Consider the following 15,939-nt stretch of genomic DNA (forward strand, 5'->3'; position numbering starts at 1 on the left):
TGTGTATGCGTGTGTGTCAGGTGATGGAGCGGCTGTGTGTACGCGTACACCAGCAGATGTGTGTTCTCCGAGGCTCAGAAGAAGGACAGGAGCTGCAGGCTGCCAGACAGGTCCTGAAGGAGGCCAGAAACTCTCGTGCGGTAAGTGTGTGTTAGTGTATATTCTAAACCACTCCTTCTGTCCCTCTCAGCTATACTGTGTGTGTGTGTTTATATATTCTAAGCTCTTCTCCCTCCCTCTCAGCTATACTGTGTGTGTGTGTTTATATATTCTAAGCTCTTCTCCCTCCCTCTCAGCTATACTGTGTGTGTGTGTTTATATATTCTAAGCTCTTCTCCCTCCCTCTCAGCTATACTGTGTGTGTGTGTTTATATATTCTAAGCTCTTCTCTCTCCCTCTCAGCTATACTGTGTGTGTGTGTGTTTATATATTCTAAGCTCTTCTCCCTCCCTCTCAGCTATACTGTGTGTGTGTGTGTTTATATATTCTAAGCTCTTCTCTCTCCCTCTCAGCTATACTGTGTGTGTGTGTTTATATATTCTAAGCTCTTCTCCCTCCCTCTCAGCTATACTGTGTGTGTGTGTTTATATATTCTAAGCTCCTCTCTCTCCCTCTCAGCTATACTGTGTGTGTGTGTTTATATATTCTAAGCTCCTCTCTCTCCCTCTCAGCTATACTGTGTGTGTGTGTTTATATATTCTAAGCTCCTCTCTCTCCCTCTCAGCTATACTGTGTGTGTGTGTTTATATATTCTAAGCTCTTCTCCCTCCCTCTCAGTTATACTGTGTGTGTGTGTGTTTATATATTCTAAGCTCTTCTCTCTCCCTCTCAGCTATACTGTGTGTGTGTGTTTATATATTCTAAGCTCTTCTCCCTCCCTCTCAGCTATACTGTGTGTGTGTGTGTGTGTTTATATATTCTAAGCTCTTCTCCCTCCCTCTCAGCTATACTGTGTGTGTGTGTGTGTTTATATATTCTAAGCTCTTCTCCCTCCCTCTCAGCTATACTGTGTGTGTGTGTTTATATATTCTAAGCTCTTCTCCCTCCCTCTCAGCTATACTGTGTGTGTGTGTGTGTGTGTGTTTATATATTCTAAGCTCTTCTCCCTCCCTCTCAGCTATACTGTGTGTGTGTGTGTTTATATATTCTAAGCTCTTCTCCCTCCCTCTCAGCTATAATGTGTGTGTGTGTGTTTATATATTCTAAGCTCTTCTCCCTCCCTCTCAACTATACTGTGTGTGTGTGTGTGTTTATATATTCTAAGCTCTTCTCCCTCCCTCTCAGCTATACTGTGTGTGTGTGTTTATATATTCTAAGCTCTTCTCCCTCCCTCTCAGCTATACTGTGTGTGTGTGTGTGTTTATATATTCTAAGCTCTTCTCCCTCCCTCTCAGCTATACTGTGTGTGTGTGTTTATATATTCTAAGCTCTTCTCCCTCCCTCTCAGCTATACTGTGTGTGTGTGTTTATATATTCTAAGCTCCTCTCTCTCCCTCTCAGCTATACTGTGTGTGTGTTATATATTCTAAGCTCTTCTCTCTCCCTCTCAGCTATACCCGTCTCTGTGTGAGCTGGTTCATGTTCTCTCAGTGGATGGGCCTGTCAGACAGAAACTGGACTTTCTGGCAGGAGAGCTGACCAAGGCTGCTGATAAGGAACTACAGGTAGACTACTTAACACTCCTCTCCCCTGCATGGTTGGAGTTGGACTATGATGGATTAATTCAGAAATAGATACTGTAGATGGATAGATGTATTCCCTTCCAGGAAACCTGGTCAAGGTTGCTGATAAGGAAATACGGGTACTGTGATTCTTATCAGAGACAGGACTTATTGAATGAGGGACTAACATATTGATTGCTATAATGACTGACTTCCGTTTATTCCCAGGTGATAGTGGACTCCATGGTGTCTCTGTGTCGGGAGCTGTGTCCCATGTCCTCCTCTGCAGCAGAGAGACTCAACCCTCCGCTCTCCTCCATCTCAGAACGCGTCTCCATCCCTCGCTCCACCATCCGCACCGCCCTGATGGAGAGAGCAGCACAGGACATCAACAGAGCCCTGGAGTAAGTGTGGGAAGAAGAAATGCGAGAGGAGATGAAAAGGGTCTAGACTAAAGAGAAAGAAGGAATTTGAAGGAAGTATTTTCTCTCTCTCTCTCAGGGAGGTGAAGCTGTCTGTGGTCTCCTATCTGACCAACTCCATAGTGGATCAGATCCTTCAGGAGCTCTACACCACTCACAAAGCCCTGGTACTAACACACGCACACTATCTCTCTCTATTTGTGTCTCAGAGTCTTGATCTGGCTGAAAAATATGCAAATGTATCTATAACAGTGACTTAGTGCAGTCTCAGTTTTGTCTACTCTTTTTCTCACACCAGTTCATGTAGTCTTAACAAGTAGATGGCTTTGTTGTCTCAGCTTCGTCAGGTGTCCCATGTGAAGCGTTGGGATGATGGTGGAACAGGCAGACACACCATCAGAATCACAGACTCACTGGACTTCCCTGATGAGGAAGGCCTGGGCATGAACATCGTACGTGTGTGGGTGGTTGTGCGTGTATGATTGCATTTTTCCATTGCTCTATCACGTTTCATTTCCTTTCTCTGTCTTACTAGGACACCATTGCCATCAAGAAGCGCAGCGCCAGAACCCGAAGGATCCGGCCCGTGTCCACCAGACTGAGTAAGCTCACCTGATTAACTAAATCAATATTAGTCTTTTTTACAGGGCATTATATGTGCATTAACATAAGTTTGACGAGAATGGCGCTGGAGTGAACAGCAGCTGTTTTACTAGTTGCGCTATTTTGTACATATTGTTTCTTATGACCGAAAATAGCTTCTGGACATCAGAACAGTGATCACTAACCTCGATTTGGATGAGGATTTCTACTTCAATGAGTCGGCAGCAAAGGACATACAGCTCATTCCGGACCAGGCCCAAATCCCTTACACTCGGAGGCTGTGTTATAGAGGCCGGCGTGCAGGACACCTGACGAGACTATGTTGGTGAATGGATAAACCGCTTCTACCCTCCGTTCTATTGGTGAACGTGCAGTCACTGGAGAATTAACTGGATGAGCTCCGTTTGAGACTATCTTATCAACATGATCTGAAGGACTGTAATATACTATGTTTCTCCGAGACGTGTCTGAACAAGGACATGAAAAATATAAATCTAGCTGTTTTTTCAATACATCGGCAGGACAGAACGGCAGCGTTGGGCAAACTCAAGGTTGGTGTGTCTCTAATCTATAATATTAAGGAAATCTTGAGGTTCTGCTCACCTGAGTTAGAATACCTCATGATAAGCTGTATACCATACTATTTATCAAGAGAGTTTTCATCTATATTTTTTGTAGTGGTATATTTACCACCACAACCGATGCTGCCACTAAGACTGCACTGAATGAGCTGTGCAGGGCCATAAGCAAACAAGAAAATGCTCACCCAGAGGTGGCGCTCCTAGTGGTTGGTGATTTTAATGCAGGAAAACTGAAATCCGTTGCACCTCGTTTCTATCAGCATGTCACATGTGCAACTAGAGGCGAAAACTCTAGATTACCTTTACTCCACACAGAGACTCATACAAAGCTTTCCCTCACCCTCCATTTGGCAAATATGACCATAACTCTATCCTCCTGATTCCTGCTTACAAGCAAAAACTAAAGCAGGAAGCACCAGTGACTCCCTCAATATGGAACTTGTCCGACGACACGGATGCTAAGCTACAGACTGGAATATGTTCCGGGATTCATCCGATGGTATTGAGGAGTTTACCACATCAGTCACTGGTTTCATCAGTAAGTACATCGATGGCGTCGTCCCCTCAGTGACCATACGTACATATCCCAACCAGAAGCCATGGATTACAGGCAACATCCGCATCTGAACTAAAGGCTAGAGCTGCCGCTTTGAAGGAGCTGGACACTAAATCGAACACTTAATAAATCTTAATAATAAATCCCACTACGACGACCCATCAAACAAGAAAAAGAGTCAACTGGACTAAGATAGAATCCTACTTCACCAGCTCTGACGCTCATTGGATGTAGCAGGGCTTGCAAACTATCATAAATTACAAAGGGAAACCCAGCCGCGGGCTGCCCAGTGACACAAGCCTACCAGACAAGCTAAATGCTTTCTATGCTCACTTCGAGGCAAGCAACACCGTACCTTGCATGAGAGCACAGCTGTTCAGGATGACTGTGATCACGCTCTCCGTAGCAGTTGTCAGTAAAATCTTTAAACAGGTTAACATTCACAAGGCCGCAGGGCCAGAAGGATTATCAGGATGCCTACTCAGAGCATACGCTGACCAGCTGGCATGTGTATTCACTGACATTTTCAACCTCTCACTGATCCAGTCTGTAATACCTACATGTTTCAAGCAGACCACCATAGTCTCTGTGCCCAAGAATGCCAAGGTAACTTGTCTAAATGACTACAGCCTCGTATCACTCACATCTGTAGCCATGAAATGCTTTAAAAGGCGGGTCATGGCTCCCATCACCTGGACCCACTCCAATTCGCATACCGCCCCAACGGATCCACAGATGACGCAATCCCTATTGCCCTTCACACTGTCCTTTCCTACCTGGACGAAAGAACACCTACGTGAGAATGTTGTTCATTGACTACAGCTCAGTGTTCAACACCATAGTGTCCTTCAAGCTCATCACTAAGCTAAGGATCCTGGGACTGAACATCTCCCTCTGCAACTAGATCCTGGACTTCCTAACAGGCCACCCCCAGGTGGGTAGACGGGGGTAGACAACAACACACACTGACCCTCACCACGGGGGCCCCTCAGGAGTGCGTGCTTAGTCCCCTCCAGTACTCCCTGTTCACCCACAACTGCGTAGCCGCACACAACTACAACACCATCATTAAGTTTGCCGATGACGAAACAGTGGTAACCTTGATCACCGACAATGATGAAACAGCCTATAGGGAAGAGGTCAGAGACCTGTCAGCCTCAACGTCAGCAAGAGAAAGGAACTGATTGTGGACTACAGAAAACCGAAGGGCCAAGCATGCCCCCCATTCACATCAACAGGGCTGTAATGGAGTGGGTTGAGAACTTCAAGTTCCTCGGTGTCCACATCACTATGGACCTATCATGGTCCATGAAAACGCCTCATCCCCCTCAGGCTGAAAAGATTGTACAGGTCTACCATTGAAAGCTTATTGACTGGTTGCATCACTGCTTAGTATAGCAACTGCTTGGTATCTGACTGCAAGGCGCTACAGAGGATAGTGCGTGCCATCCAGGACCTCTATACCAGGCAGGGGTCAGAGGAAGACCTAAAATTTGTCAGACTGCAGCCACTCAAGTCTTAGACTGTTCTCTCTGCTAGCGCATTGCAAGCGGTACCGGAGCACCAAGTCTGGGACAAAAAGGCTCCTGAACAGCTTCTACCCCCAAGCCATAATACTGCTGAACAGTTAATCAAGTTGCTACCCAGACTATTTACTCACACTATATACCCTCACACACTTTCACACACACACACACACTTTCACACCCTTCACATACGCTGCTGCTACTCTGTGTATTATCTATCCTGATTGCCCAGTCACTTTTACCCCTACATATACAGTATGTACATATTACCTCAACTATCTCGTATCCCTGCACATTGACTCGGTACCGGTACTCCTTGTATATAGCCTCGCTATTGTTATTTTATTGTGTTACTATTTCCTTTTTTATTTCGCACATTGCTTTTACTTTTTAACTTTGCATTGTTGGGAAAGGGCCCGTACGTAAGCATTTCACGGTAAAGTCTACACTTGTTGTATTCAGGGCGCATGAGACAAAAAAAAGTGATTTGATTTGACCCACCCCTCTTTCCCTCTCTCAGGTCTGGGAGATGATCCCACCTCCTCTCCTCCTCCCTCGGCCCTGTCTCACTCTGCCCCCCTGTCCCGCTCAGCATCATGGGAGTGTCTATCCACATTGCCTACCCATGGTGCACCACTGCGCCACGTGACGCATGCCAGGCCGCGCCCCCCTCGAAGGCACAGCCGAGGACAAGTCCCTCTGGACACAGTGAGTCACCTTTGGGCTCATAGCAACCTCTAGGACTTTCCACCATATTGCTTCTACAATACTGTACCTGTCCAACCTTCTCATATCTTCACAAGTGCGTAGGGGGTATGGACGAGGGGTGGGTGCTGGACCTAGCATCTGAGTCAAACAGGGTTTACTTTATTTTCTATTTACCTCACAGTTAAAATCCACTTTCCTTTTATGCTCAAATTTGTCATCCTGTTTTTTTTTTTCATGCCTGAGGCATTCCAAAAATAAGTACCTTTATGACTGTGAATCTGTCACATTGTTTATGACATTCTTCAATCTGCGAGGCAACGTTTGTCTATTTGTTTTTTTTAGTCATTGTTAGAAGCGTTTCTAAATCGGTTAAACCAGGTTAGTGATCTAGTCATGAGGAATCATGAGCTCTGAATAGAGCTCTCTATTGGCAGGCTATCAGATTCCTCAGCTGCATCCCAAATGGCACCCATTTTCTCTATATATTGCACTTCTTTTGACCAGAGCCTTATGGGACCTAGTCAAAAGTAGTGATCTATATAGGGAATAGTCCTACAGCCAGTCATTGTAAATTATAATTGGCTGTGTCAGCACTGCAGTAGTTTCAGTAAGACGGAAACATGTTGTTGGTGGCTGTAGTGTGTGTGTGTGTGTGTGTTTGGCTGTATTGTAAGCCTGTTATCTCTGTCCTCTCAGCACTGTTCAGAGAACGGAGGAGTCAACCTGCTGGAGGATGGACTGCCTGATTTCTACACCAAGAGAGTCCTGACTGACAGGTAGGATTTACACGATACACACACACACACACTAGTGCTCTCACTGACCCGGTACCCATATCTGTATCTCTCCCCACCAGTCAGCTGTCATCACTTCATCATGCTCAGTCCCTGAGGAGGAAGAAGAGACGCAGTGTGCTGTCAATCTTCTCTGGGTTCCGCAAGAATCGCAATTCCACCATCTCCAATCAGGAAACGGAGTACGGAGGGAGTCATGAAAAGTCATACACATGATTACATGTCCTTGTTATAAATGGTTTATTAATTGTTACCAACAACTATTTAATAAACAGATCAACTTTCTCTCTCTCTCGCGCTCTCCCTCTGTTTGTCTGTCTCTCTCTCTCTCTCTCTCTGTAGTGGCTCAGAGAATGTGTACTCTATGATTCAGCACCCTAAGGATCCTGGGAAGGTGGAGGCCATGATTGAGGTGGGGGCCAATGGGAGAATGATGCCGTCCCCCAAGCCCATCCAGGGCGTACCACTGCCTGGGATGAGGGGGGCCAGCCCCAGCCCCCACTGTCTCACACAGAGACAGGTAGGAACATACCACTGTAGGTCTGTCCCTAGCTCATGAATAGGGCCAAGAATTTTACTTGACCTGACTAGTCATCTCCTGGTTTATCCCACTCATTATCATAGTACAGCATGTATGCTTTTACTTTCTATGTAATCTATTGCATACAACACAGTCTAAGCCTTACAATTTTCTCTCTCTCTTTCCCTCGCTCTCTCCCTCTCTCTCCCACCTTCCAGCCTTCAGACCTGGTCAGCATGGTGTACAGTTGTATCGGAGCAGAAGATGAGGACTCAGACAGTAGCTTTGAGACCAGACCAGTGGACAGAGACACTGACAGATCGACTACATCAGACATTCAGACAGAGACCCATGCCAATGGACATGCAATGTCCTCCGCTTCTCTGACAGACAGACAGCCTGACAGACAGCCTGACAGACAGACAGATCCAGTCAGTCAGGACCTGCCGATGCCCAGCGCTCAGACAGACACACAGAAGGAGGTGGACAGAGGGACAAAGGGGACAGAGTCGTTAGACAGGCAGGAGGGAGCCCCCTGTGGACAGAAATCAGAACCCCCTTCTCAGAGCAGCAAGCCCAGTCTGGCCAGCATGAGACAGAGACACCTGCAGGGGAGCTCCGGTACTGCAACATAAATGTCTAGATGCTTTTATGGCTCTGGGTGCTGCATGTGCCATGGATGTAGAGTTGTAACAAAATGACAATTTAACCTATGTTTCACACTTTCTTCCTTTTAAGAGAAATCAACAGATGGTGTAGGATGGATAGATGGAGACGGGGTAGAAGAGGAGAAGAATGAAAAGAAAGACAGAGGAGCAGAAGGACAGCGTCCTCCCATTCCTGAAAAGGTGGGTGTGTGTCTCCCCTAATTGCTTGTATCGTTGTTTGTGTACGGTAGTCTGTATCTAACTACGTGTGCATTCTCTCTCCACAGCCTGGTAAAGATAAGACTTCTCCAAAGACACCGTCTGCTGTCACTCCACCTGAGGAAACAGCCAATGAGAGAACCCCGCCTCCTGTTCCAACTGCCTCTGCCAAGCCCACTTTTGATTTGTCTGGTCCTTCTGTCACTCAAGATGAAGGAACTAATGAGATGAAAAGCCTGCCTCCTGTGCCACCTGCGTCTACCAAGCCGGTGGTAGACGCAGGTCTACCACCTGCTGGTTGTCAAGGTACCACTGTGATGAAATACCATTGAAGATGGTTTTAAGAAATTATTATTTATTGTAATGATAATTGGTTCCTTTCCTGACCAACAAATCATTAATGGCTATGAAAATGTTGTTGATGATGGCGATGGCTAAGGTTGACATTTTCATAATTCAATCAGATGAGGGAGGAACAAATGGTTTTCCACTGAAGGCACATCGCAACAGGAAAGCAAACTCATGTGATGCAGGTATGTGTGTGACCGTGAGCATGTGTGTGTGTGTGTGAGCAGGTTCACTGCATGTGTGAATGTGTGCTGTACATGTATCACGATCGTCTTGAGGATAATGAGTGGACCAAGGCGCAGCGTGTGAAAAATACATCTTCTTTTATTAGGAAGACAAAAACGAACGAAAACAAAACAACCAGACGAACGTGAAGCTATGAAAGACTAAGTGCTAACATGCAACATAGACATAGACAATTACCCACAAACACCTAAAGCCCATGGCTGCCTTAAATATGGCTCCCAATCAGAGACAACAATAAACAGCTGTCTCTGATTGAGAACCAAACCAGGCAACCATAGACTTTCCTAAACACCTACACTGAACACCACCCCATACATTCTACAAAACCCCCCTAAACAATACACACACCCTAAACTAGACAAAACACACAAACATCCCCCATGTCACACCCTGACCTAACTAAACTAATAAAGAAAATCAATATAACAGAGGCCAGGGTGTGACAGTACCCCCCCCCCCCAAAGGTGCGGACTCCGGCCGCAAAACCTGACACAGAAGGGGAGGGTCCGGGTGGGCCTTCCTATGGTGGCGGCTCGGGTGCGGGACGTGGACCCCCCTCCACCATAGTCACTAACCGCTTTGGTGGCGCCTCTGGAACGGCGAGTCCCGGACTGAATACCATCCCAGAGGGCGCCACTGGACTGAGGGGCAGCTCCGGACTGAGGGGCAGCTCCGGACTGAGGGGCAGCTCCGGACTGAGGGGCAGCTCCGGACTGAGGGGCAGCTCCGAACTGAGGGGCAGCTCCGGACTGAGGGGCAGCTCCGGACTGGCAGATGGCTCTGGCGGATCCTGGCTGACTGACGGCTCTGGCGGATCCTGGCTGGCTGGCTCTGGCGGATCCTGGCTGGCTGGCTCTGGCGGATCCTGGCTGACTGACGGCTCTGGCGGATCCTGGCTGGCTGGCTCTGGCGGATCCTGGCTGACTGACGGCTCTGGCGGATCCTGGCTCTGGCGGATCCTGGCTGGCTGGCTCTGGCGGATCCTGGCTGGCGGGCGGCTCTGGCGGCTCCTGACTGGCTGGCGGCTCTGGCGGCTCCTGACTGGCTGGCGGCTCTGGCGGCTCCTGACTGGCTGGCGGCTCCTGACTGACGGACGGCTCTAGCGGCTCCTGACTGACGGACGGCTCTAATGGCTCGGGGCAGACGGGCGGCTCTAATGGCTCGGGGCAGACGGGCGGCTCAGATGGCGCTGGGCAGACGGATGGCTCAGATGGCGCTGGGCAGACGGATGGCTCAGATGGCGCTGGGCAGACGGATGGCTCAGATGGCGCTGGGCAGACGGATGGCTCAGATGGTGCTGGGCAGGCAGGCAGCTCAGACGGCGCTGGGCAGACGAGCAGTGCAGGCGGCGTTGAGCAGACGAGCAGTGCAGGCAGTTCAGACGGCGCTGAGACGAGCAGTGCAGGCGGCGTTGAGCAGACGAGCAGTACAGGCGGCGTTGGGCAGACGGCCGACTCTGACCTGCTGAGGAGCACAGTAGGCCTGGTGCGTGGTGCCGGAACTGGTGGTACCGGACTGGAGACACGCACCTCAAGGCTAGTGCGAGGAGCAGGAACAGGGCACACTGGTTTCTCAAAGCGCACTATAGGCCTGGTGCGTGGTGCCGGAACTGGTGGTACCGGACTGAGGGCACGCACCTCAGGGCGAGTGCGGGGAGAAGGAACAGTGCGCACAGGGCTCTGGAGACGCACAGGAGGCTTGATGCGTGGTGCCGGAACTGGAGGCACTGGGCTGGGGGCACGCACCTCAGGGCGAGTGCGGGGAGAAGGAACAGTGCATACAGGACTCTGGATACGCACAGGAAGCCTGGTGCGTGGTATTAGTACAGTCTTCACCAGACTGCTAGCACGCACCTCAGGACGAGTATGAAGAGCTGACTCAGGTGACATCAAATCCCGCACACGCTCCTTCAAGCGGATGCGGTGCTTTATGCTCCACAACAGCAAATCCCTCTTCTCTCTCTCCTCCAATTTCCCCATTAATTCATCCACAGTCTCAGCTTCATTCCCATTGCTCACCTCCAATATCAGCCCGACTGTCTCTGGTTCTTTCTTCGGCTCCTCACGAGAAGCACGGGGAGCTGGATCAAGTCTCCTACTTGACCCAGCTACACTCCCCGAGAGCCCCCCCCCAAGAAATTTTTGGGGTTGCCAGCCGCTCTGCCATGCTAGCTCCTCATACCGGCGCCTCTCTGCTTTCGCTGCCTCCAGCTCTGCCTTGGGGCGGCGATATTCCCCTGGTTGTGCCCAGGGTCCTCCGCCATCTAATATTTCCTCCCAATTCCCATAGTCCTGCGATCGCTGCTGCTGCCTTGTATCACGCTGCTTGGTCCTGGTATGGTGGGTAATTCTATCACGATCGTCTTGAGGATAATGAGTGGACCAAGGCGCAGCGTGTGAAAAATACATCTTCTTTTATTAGGAAGACAAAAACGAACGAAAACAAAACAACAACCAGACGAACGTGAAGCTAAGTGCTAACATGCAACATAGACATAGACAATTACCCACAAACACCTAAAGCCCATGGCTGCCTTAAATATGGCTCCCAATCAGAGACAACAATAAACAGCTGTCTCTGATTGAGAACCAAACCAGGCAACCATAGACTTTCCTAAACACCTACACTGAACACAACCCCATACATTCTACAAAACCCCCCTAAACAATACACACACCCTAAACTAGACAAAACACACAAACATCCCCCATGTCACACCCTGACCTAACTAAACTAATAAAGAAAATCAATATAACAGAGGCCAGGGTGTGACAACATGCATGTTTGTCTACAGATGTTTGCAGGAATGTGCTTGTTTTACGATATATTTTCAAGTCAGATTTCTGATTTGATGCATTTATTTTCTTGTTATTTCAGTCATTGAATGCAGTCTCATTGTCTCTGTTATATACTTGGTCCATTGCTCTGCCATGGACATTCCAGTAGATCTCTTAGGATGTTTATCATGACTGCTACATTCCTGCAACAGGCCCTTGTGTGACCCAGTCACCATCTGTGTGGCCCTGTGTGTGTCTCATATCATTTTCCTTCAGGCATGGAACGGGACAGTCCCAATGATCTGGAGAGGGGGTTCTCAGATCGCGAATCCCCTGTGAAAAAACCCAGACTCCCCCAGAACAGAAACAGATCTCTGGACACTGGGTGTATGTATCTGTGTCTCTGGACCACGCTCTGTGCCATACCGTATGTGCATGTCTGAATGGTCATACTGTAGTTTGTTTGTGTGTGTGTGTGAGCCTGTTCAAAGCCTTATTTTCATGGCTCAGTGGTGAAAGAGAATTGACATGTCATGACAGTCTAATCCTAACCCAATGTGTCACATGGTCAGGAAACACTGGGCCATTAACATCTAGTTGACTGTGTCCCAGACACTGGGCCATGATGGGCATTCAAATCTAGTTCAAAAATCCCAGACAGGATGAGTGTTTGGGGAGATTCTTTGCGGAAGGTAGTCTAGCGGTTAAGAGCGTTCGGCAATTAACTGAAAGGTTGCTGGTTCAAATCCTCGAGCTGACTATGAGAAAAATCTGTCTGTGCCCCTGAAACGAGGCACTTAACCCTAATTGCTCCTGAAAATCGCTCCGGATAAGAACGTCTGCTAAATGACTCAAATGTTGACATTTTGTCAATTAAGCCCATTTTTCTACTTAACCAGAGTCAGATTAAGAAAGTTGAATGTCATTTCTGGAGCCATTTCTAATTAGCATTAGCACAATGATTGGACGTCTACAGGAGCATCTAAGTAGAAAAAAGGCCTAATTTGCCAAAATGTTGAATTATCCCTTTAATGGCAGATTAGATTAGACCAAACCAGGACCCTGACATTCAACTCTGTCTGTGTGCTGTCTAGGTCCTGAATGTCCAGAGCCCGGCACCGGTGAGACGTCGTGATAACAACCGTCAGGAGGCAAAGACAATGTTCAGGACAACTGTCGGGAGATGTGAAGAGAGCGTGAGACGTGAAGTGAGCGTGAGACAGATAGATAGAAAAGGGAAGTTATGAACTTGGTCACCATAGACCCAACTGTGGTTATCCTCGTATACAGTAGTAATTTCATTCATATTGGCTAAACATGCATGATTTTTAAACTTTCTCATACTCAGTTGCACTTTCATTCCTTTACAGAGGACACACACACACACAGGTGTCTGAGGGCCCTCTGGTATTCTCATGCTGTTATTTCTTGCACTTCTTGTTGTACAAAATTCTTTGATCATATTTCTCATTCTCCCTCGTCTTTCTTTCATTGACAATTTGTGATACTGCTACTGTAAGAATGAGTTGGTATTTATTCTAAACCAGTATTATGTCAATATTCATTTTTAGTAAACAAACTGCACTAACCATTGTTATTACTAAGTCATTACATGGTAACAGGTAACTTCATGTTTTTATTTACAATAAGGTTATAATGAATATGATTGGATGTTTTAAGGATGTTTTCCCTATGGTGTATGATAAGTGAAGATTGAGACGATGACGTGTATTGTTTATCATTATTACAGTAATCTATCAGTTGATCAATGGAACATAATTGCAGTTTGTTTGAATCTGTTTTAAATACATTTTACAGGACTGAAATTAGTATATTTTCAAAAAATCCATATATGATTAAACAATCAATAAAAAATGATTTTACCAAAGGAACCAAACTGATGATGCACTCTCTTGGGGACAAAAAACACCCCAACCTGACTTCTGCATTAGGAACTCTTATATATTTTTGGGGTGTGTGAGATTTGGCCCACTAGGAAAATTGCATCCATGGGTTTTGGAGCAGTGCTATGTAGTGCCAGCAGAGGTGGCCAAATACTTTGAGCTGAGTGATGAAACCATTACTTGGATGAGACAAGTTAGTCAGGCTGAGTTTAGACAAGTAGCCCAATTCTGATTTTAAAAAAATGATAATTACACCATTTGGTCTTTTGACCAATCACATCAGATATTTTTCAGAGCTGATGTGATTGGTCAAAAGACCAATTGTGAAAAAATAACAGAATTGGGCTGCCTGTGTTAAAGCAGCCTAACTGCCCTTCTACACTACAGCCATTGTGCATCCAGCGTTGCAGTCAGACATAAGCCGTTGAGGGAATGCTTCCTTTGAAATCAATGAAAGCTGCTATGCTGCCCGTATTGCACTCGCGTCCAAGCTCAAGAATCGCAGAGGTTCAATTTGACGGCTGATACTTATGTTCATTCTAACTTGTGAATTGTAAATAATGAGAAATAAAGTTGATTTTGGTTGCAAATGGCCTCGATTAGACACCACTGGTTATTTTACTAAGATTTATGAAGTCAATAAGTTACTAGCTAGCAGAAACGGTATCTACATTGACTACGTTCACAATGGAAACAAAAGCAACATGTGTAATTAGAGGATCACCAGCAACAATTTGAGTTCTTGTAAAAAACTGAACCAAAGCTATTGTACTTACCCATAATCGATGAATCGATGGTTAATAGCAGGAGGTAAATAGTGGCTCACCATTTGACGAGCACTGACAGGCTATCACACTATTTTGAACAATTTGTTATCACCCATTTGATGTTTTATAATGCATTTACAAATTATTAAATTAGAAAGGCCAAACAGAAGAGATTGCGCGAAAGAACTGTTCACAAGATAAAAATGTTGACAGAGGAGAGAGGGTACATTCTCTATGCAAATTGTTTAACTTTTGGATACAGAAGTTATACTGGATGATTTAGCACGCTAAATAATTCAGAGATATCAGTAGGAAGTAGGATTTACTCTTGGTGTTTAGACCTTTTGGTGATCTTATACAGTAAACAATACAGTAAAATCATACAGCAAGATACACTATATATACAAAAGTACGTGGACACCTTTCCAACAAGTCAGTTCATCACATTTCTGCCCTGCTAAAGCTGCCCCGGTCAACTGCAGGTGCTGTTATTGTGAAGGGGAAATGTCTAGGTGCAACAATGGCTCAGCCGCGAAGTGGTAGGCCACACAAGCTCACAGAATGGGAACGCTGAGTGTGTAAAAATCTCTGTCCTCAGTTGCAACACTTACTACTAAGTTCCAAACTGCCTCTGGAAGCAACGTCAGCACAAGAACTGTTCATTGGGAGCTTCATGAAATGGGTTTCCATGGCTGAGCAGCTGCACACAAGCCAAAGATCACCATGTGCAATGCCAAGCGTCGGCTGGAGTGGTGAAAAGCTCGCCGCCATTGGACTCTGGAGCAGTGGAAACACGTTCTTTAGAGTGACGACTCACGCTTCACCATCTGGCAGTCTGACAGACAAATCTGGTTTTGGCAGATGCCAGGAGAACGCTATGTGCCCCAATGTATAGTGCCAACTGTAAAGTTTGGTGGAGAAGGAATAATGGTCTGGGGCTGTTTTCGAAAAACAGCCCCAGACCATTATTCCTTCTCCACCAAACTTTACAGTTGGCTAGGCCCCTTAGTTCCAGTGTCAGCATACAATGACATTCTAGATGATTCTGTGCTTCCAAGTTTGGGGAAAGCCCTTTCCTGTTTCAGCATGACAAAGCAAGGTCCATACAGAAATGGTTTGTTGAGATCGGTGTGGAAGAACTTGACTGGCCTGCACAAAGCCCCGACCTCAACGCCATCGAACACCTTTGGGATGAATTGGAACGCTGACTGCGAGCCAGGCCTAATTGCCCAACATCAGTGCCCGACCTCACTGATGCTCTCGTGGCTGAACGGAAGCAAGTCCCCAAAGCAATGTTCCAACATCTAGTGGAAAGCCTCTCCAGAAGAGTGGAGGGTGTTATAGCAGCAAAGGGGGGACCACCTCCATATTTATGCCTATGATTGTGGAATGAGATGTTCGACGAGCATACGTCCACATACTTTTGGTCATGTAGTGTACTTGATTCCATATTATTCAAATCACTGAAATAGTTCCAAAGTGCTATAGTGGTACAGTTTAGTTATAACGTGAACTGTTTTGCAGCATTTGTAAATGACGTCAAGCTGCTTGCTTAGCGAGTAACACTTCCACCTGATTCGGCTCACACCGAGGATCAAACCCAGGACCTCTTCCTTGCTAGCACACGTGACCACCCTCCTGAAAGCATCTTACCAGTCAG

General features: G+C 46.7%; 1 pseudogene; it reads left to right on the plus strand.

Moving 5' to 3' along the window:
- LOC120055380 overlaps positions 1-15,939 on the plus strand; it is a 97,321-nt pseudogene that overhangs the window by 51,151 nt on the left and 30,231 nt on the right.

The sequence above is a fragment of the Salvelinus namaycush genome, chromosome 11, assembly GCF_016432855.1.
Source record: "Salvelinus namaycush isolate Seneca chromosome 11, SaNama_1.0, whole genome shotgun sequence".
Classification (NCBI taxonomy): domain Eukaryota; kingdom Metazoa; phylum Chordata; class Actinopteri; order Salmoniformes; family Salmonidae; genus Salvelinus; species Salvelinus namaycush.